The sequence below is a fragment of the Echinops telfairi genome, unplaced genomic scaffold (assembly GCF_000313985.2).
Source record: "Echinops telfairi isolate 266 unplaced genomic scaffold, ASM31398v2 ScPeMD7_44;HRSCAF=162, whole genome shotgun sequence".
NCBI classification, from domain to species: Eukaryota; Metazoa; Chordata; class Mammalia; order Afrosoricida; family Tenrecidae; genus Echinops; species Echinops telfairi.
Window position 1 is genome coordinate 13,512,944 of NW_022103942.1, and position 6,715 is coordinate 13,519,658.

General features: G+C 40.5%; 1 pseudogene; it reads right to left on the minus strand.

The window, feature by feature from the left end:
• Window positions 1-202: 202 nt before the first annotated feature.
• Window positions 203-6,715, minus strand: part of LOC101641550 — a 14,374-nt pseudogene continuing 7,861 nt past the window's right edge.

Below are 6,715 nucleotides of genomic sequence, written 5' to 3' on the forward strand. Positions count from 1 at the left end.
AGAAGAACAAGTCTCCTGGTATTCTTCATAAATTTTTAAGTCATATGATTCTTCCATAAAGGCTTTTGCTTTTTTGATAATAATAAAGCAGCAAAGTATTTTATATTTACATAGCTATTATTCTGCAAATGTTGTTACATTGTGAGACAATATTACATGTCCATCTCATTTTCTTTTCTTTATTATTTTATTTTTTTCCCCTCTAGTTTTCAATAGAAAGATTTTCTATGGAACTCTCTGGGAGCATTCCACACTGGTCAGATGATTTTTCATCATTCTTTTCCATTTGGGTCATTCTGTACCCAAACTGCATGGACTGTGTTAACAGAGGAGCAGAAGATGTGAGACCAAGTTCCATTGGTGAAAAGCAGAAAAGTGGTTTCTCAACAATTCCACGGAGTAAAGTCAAGTTTGCCTTTTCCAAAATTGGCAAGGAATTTATCAAGGAGAACGTTTTCACCCGGGAAAGGAAATCCAGCATCTTTTCCATGATCACCAATAACTCTGTCATTATGTCCAAGATTCCTCAAAGAAATTCAACCTACTGATAAGAGTACCATAAAACTTCCTTGCAAGACGTTGAACTACCTTACAAGACATTGAACGAGCTTGCAAGATGTTGAGCCACATCAAAGAAACAAACACAAGAAACTCCACTTTAAAGAAATAATGAAATGTAACATTGGGGCCCAGATCAACAGTTACATCCAAGAAGCCACCACAAAAATGTGAGACCGCTGATAAGTCTGAGCTGAGTCCTGACCGACGGCCAAAAGCTAGCCGAGTCACCTAAAGCATGAAAAGACCCAATAAGACTGGGCTGAGACCTGACCGAAACCCAAAAACTAGCCAAGCCACCTAAAGCGTGGAGAGACCTAATAAGACTTGACTGGGACAGTGAAGATGTCAAAGGGCTAGCCAAAATGTCAATTTAAACCCGGCTAGAGACACTGACTTTTAGAGAACTAGGAACCAAGGAGACATCATCTCCTGCTCTCTCCAACTCTACCCGGGGTGAGTACACCGATGAGGCAATGCTGATTGGGACTATGGTGCTATTATGAAATGTGTGAGGAGTATTGTTATTCTGCCTTTATGCTCATAGTTGTTATTCTGCCCTTGTGCTTATAGTTGTTTGCCCTTAGTAGTTTGAGTAATATTTTAGATTGTTTGGTATGTGTTTGCAGTGAATAAACCGAGCATTCGAAAATGTCTAAGAGTGTTAAGTAATTATTGATCCCGCCGCTCATGACATATTGGCATAAGTCGGCGCTTTTGCCTTATTATCTGGACCTAGCGATTAAGCCTCTCCAGACTGAGACTCACGGGACGTGACCCATCGAGGGGAGGGGCCTCTGAGACTGAAAGGTCGCTGGTGGTTACACTCCATCCATAAGACGACTGATTCCAGTGGCACCCAGCCCATGGAGCAATACCCAGGCTGAGCAGTAGTCACCCCAGGCACAGAGGACCAGCAAACTCATACGGAAATCTAGTGAGTCGAAAGACCACCGCTATGGGGCATAGTACCCTAGTCACTATAACCTAAGAGGAGATGGAATTAACTGCCTCTCCTCAGAAGGGGTGCAATGATGAGAGCAGTTTCCTGTGCCTGTGTGTGTAGACCCGGTCAATGAGGTATAAAATAGAAACAAAAATTCATTACTACCAGCAGATGATCGGGCTAACACCACCAAACAATCTAATATTGATGCATTACTTTGTGAGGAAATTACAGAAGTGGTTGTGGATCTAGGATCTATATAACCATGTTTTCTATGGTTAAAGAAGATAAACTTCAGGACTTGTCTCTAGGCAGCCCATGGGGTGAAGTGAAGCAAGCACTTAAAGATAAGAAAGCTTACAAACCCAGACCTTTGGAAATAGACTTAAGAAACCCTAGAAATGTCAAACCAGTAATTGAAAGAGCTGAACCTAAGGAAGTGCCATCTATTTTACAGCAGGCATGTGACCAATTACACAATGATTTACAAAAAGGAAAGAGCCTAGTCACCCAGCATTTGCAAAAGCTGAGCCTTAGTGATAACAACCCATTTAAAGACTCAACCCCTGTAGAGACTAAAGAATGTAACCCAAGCACTGTCACAAAAGTGAAAAAGAACCTAGACCATTAGGGAAATCCCACAAAACAGGAAGAAAGATTAACAGATGTGTCAGAATATATCAGACAAGATTATGTCAATATGAGACAGGACTTAGCCCAGAAAGGAAAAACAGACATTGACTGGCTAGTTACTCTTTGGGACAAGGGAGCTAGCACAATACAACTTGCTGGGAGAGAGTTATTGAATATTATTTCCATTTGTGAGAATCATGAGGTACAAGACACTTTGAGGAGTTATTGTGAAAGTAACCTACAGGAAGTAGGTTCCCTATGGTCCTGGGTGAGCCTGGCCTACCGCACGGTAGAGCCATACATAGATGTGTCACGGTATACCGAGAAATTAAGGTGACATACTCCCAAAGAAGGGACACAGGTATTGAGGAAATTAGCCCTGCTTAAAATGATGTATGATGAAACTATACAGACTCCCACAGCGACCCCTGCTGACGAAGGCATAAAACGAGGCTTCCTCAGAGGGGCACCTGAGAACGTAAAATTAATATATGCTTCTGCCTTCCAAGGATGCAGAACAGTGGGAGAAATGATGAGAGTGCTGCAGCTACAAAAAGACCTAGGTCTAGCACAGCCAAAACTGTCATTTTGGGCACAAAGATCAAACCCACCGGTGGGAAATTATAGAGGTAGTGGACAACCTCAGAAAACCCCACGATTTCAGCCCAGATACAACACAAAGCCACCACGTAGACCACCCAATACTAATAATGGACCCGGGATCTACAATAATTTTAAGAAGCCTTCACCTCCAAAAAACGGGGGAGGCCCCCAGGGGAAACCCTGGGGAAACAAGGGGCCAGGAGGTGGACGGACTCAAGGGTTCCGAACTGGCCAACCGGCACCCTGGAGATCCAGAAACCCAAACTATCAGGGCAACAGATCAAACCAACAGCCAAGGAGATAGAGTGGGCTTTACGGGATAACAAAATCTGCTCTAGGAATAAACCCTGTATAAATTGGGTATTTCCAGATAATAGACCATACATAAATTTAAATTACATAATAGGGGGAAAGGAATATTTGGATAAATCACTTAGTGACACAGGCTCTCAAATGGGTACCATAAATAGGAGAATCAAGGGAAAAGAACAGACAGACATCAACGGTATTATAGGAAGTGTGATAACTTGTTATATAACAGACATCTGGAAAATATATGACAAAAACATTAAAGGACAAATAGCTGGGGGTATAGGGTTACCAAATATTGTAGGAATGGATATTATACCTAAAATATTTCCTGAATGGTTAAAAACAAAAGAATTAAACAAGTTACAATTATGTTTAATGAAGCCAAAACCACCCCTGTTATAATTCCCAAATCTCAAGGCTTAGTCTGGGTTAAACAATACCCATTAAAGGGGGGCCACAGTGAGATCACACAGAAAATCAAAGAACTAGAAAAAGAAGGAATAATACAACAACATACTACATTTAAATATAATTCTCCAGTTTGGCCAGTTAAGAAACCAAACGGACAGTATAGACTAACTATAGATTACAGGCAATTAAATGAGAAATCACCTAAAATTATAAGCAATTTGCCTGATTCACTGGAAATTATAAATTTGCTATGAGCTGGAAAGAATAAATATTATGCAGCTAAAGATATGTCTGATATGTTCTTTGCCATACCACTGGCAGATGAATGCCAGGAATATACTTTCTTTACTTGGGAAGGTAAACAATACAAGTTTTTTAAGATTCCCACAGGGTCATATCAACAGCTCTGCCATAGCTCGCACCACGCTAGCCTCTCACATACCAAAACTACATAGATGACATATTATTAACCAATGAACATCTAGATGACCTAAAGGAAGACCTCACACAATTAGTTAGCACCCTTAGAGATCAAGGATGGACAATGAATGAAGACAAAATACCAAAACCAGATACCAGTGTAACGTTTTTAGGTATAGAGTGGAGCAGTACAGGACACAAAGTACCTGACAAAATTCTAGAAAAAATGGATACTATACCTGAGACAAAGAACAAAAAGGATGCACAAAATCTAATAGGAATATTTGGGTATTGGAAAACACATATTCCCTTTTTACAATGGCTATTGAAACCAATGTATAAAGTCACAAGAAAAAGCGAGGATTTTCACTGGGGAACAGAACAAAGAGAGGCTTTGAAACAAATAAAGCAATACATTAGAACTTATCAAAGACTAGAAAGGCCAGGGGGACTAGACAAATTAAGGATAGACATTATAATGAAAGAAGATGCCATATGGGGGATATTTAAAAAGTCACCTGGAGATTCAAATTATAAACCATGTGGATTCTATACTCAGAGATTCCCATATTCCAGAACAAGATATAATTTAATAGAACAAGTCATATGGGCCGCATATATGGCCACCCAACAGGCTGAACCCTGGATCAAAAATCGGGATTGTGTGCTTACAACACACATACCAATTACAAAAACAATTAGCCTTACTGATCAAATGAAAGGAGTGTATCTGGATCCCAAACAGATTGCCTGGAGATTCCAACAGCTCACTATGAAGAACGCAGAAGCCCCAAGTGCGATCCTTGAAACCTTGGCAGAGTACGAAGTAGAGCCCCCTATAAGAGACATAGGAGAACCAGAACATCCCGGTCCAAACATTGGGCAATGGGGTTCTGAGTTTGCTCCTGAACTCACAAATGCTTGGTTCACAGGCGGATCCTCCATTGTGCGGAGTCACAAGACACTATGGAGAGCAGCAGCAATCAGGGTGAAGGACAACAAACTCCTAACCAGAGAGGGTAAGACTAAATCAGCACAACATGCTGAACTAGTAGCAGTGCAATTGGCAATTACACAAAGCATAAAGGAAAACCAGGGTGTGATCCATTTGTTTTCAGACACTTGGGCGGTGGCTAATGGCATTGCCCTTTGGTCAGGAAAATGGGCCAGTAGAGATTTTAAAATCAATGGTCAACAGATTTGGAGTAGGAACATTTGAAAAGAATTATATGTGTTGAAGGATAGAATAACTATCAAAATTACACATGTATCTGCCCACCAGGAAAAGGGAAGACAGATTGATGAATGGAATAATAAGGCAGACCAGGCATCAAAAATATCAGTAGTTACAAGAGGCAAGAGATAAATATATTCTAAAGATAAGTCCCCAGTACTGATTAAAAGTGAGGAGAAAGAATATAGAACACCAGATATTGAGAAAGTGACACCCAAAAAGAAAGAGAAACCATTAGGGGAGTCCCTAATTGACATATTAAGCATGCCCGAGGTTTTGGGACATGCAGGAACACATGCAGTATACAATTGGTTAATGGAACGAAATTTGAGAGTCATTTGGCACAAGGTAAAGGAAATTATAAGCAGATGCCCTATGTGTAAAGATAAAATATCAAAATTCACTAGGAAAAGAGAGGGACATATAAAAGAGGAGACCAGATTTAATCAAAGCCTACAGATAGATTACATTGGGCCACTTGCATTTTTAGAAAATCACTACATTTGTGTAATCATAGATAAATTTACATCTTAGGTAATGTTGAACCCAGGGAAACACCCTAACGCACACATGACAAGGAGATCATAAGATTGCTGGTGTGCTGCTTATGGACCACCAGTAAGTGTACAATCTGACCAAGGCTCCCATTTTAAAAATAAAATAATAAGAGAGTGGACAATGAACTGGGATGTACAGTGGATTTATCACTTGACCTATAATCCTCAAGCAGCAGGCTTTGTAGAAAGGATTAATGGATTGATAAAAGAAAAATTGAAAATTCATAAAATAAAAAATAAGGGACACTTGTGTGATCTCGTGGCCAGAAGAATTAATGCTTCCCCCAGAACTAATAGACCTTCACCCCTAGATGAAATGCTCACTAAACCACAGGACATTTCCCTATCATTTACAGAAACCAATCATAAAATTATACCCTACAAGATCTAGATATTAAATAGGAATAATAGCAGTGTCATAAAGGGTGAAATTATAGCCCAAAATGATAATGACACAGTATGGACTACAAGTGATAAAGGAAACCTAAATTTAAATTTATGGAAGCAGGTCTCCCCTAGAGAATAATAAACCTTTCCTCTCTTGCAGGGACCTCCACAGAGGGCTTCACGACATATTACTCGTACTTATTCTCATTGTGATACTGGTGGCGTTTGGTTTGGCCTACTGGGAATGTTGGCTCTCGGCCTGTGTAGCCCTCATAGTCCCATTATTTTACTATGTGCTTGCCGAGGTGTGTCATCCTCACCCTGGGGATCCTACTTACACTCCTTTTGGTCTTGCCCCTCACTGGGCACCATACAATGTGCCACAGCCGGCAGCGCCAGAACACAACCACGCCTGACTGCCGCCCTATTACCAATTACAGTGAACCCTCGCCACTTCGCGCTTCGACTTCCGTGGCTTCACTCTATTGGGGTTTTTGCGTAACAGCGCATGCTCTGTCATTACTGCCACTGATTGGCTCATACTGTACATGCTTCTGTCTGCATCGCTACATATCGGAGCTACGTATCAGATGCATTTTTGCTTTTGTACAGTGTACTGTAATTGTTTGCAATTTTTAAGAAAATGTATAATAA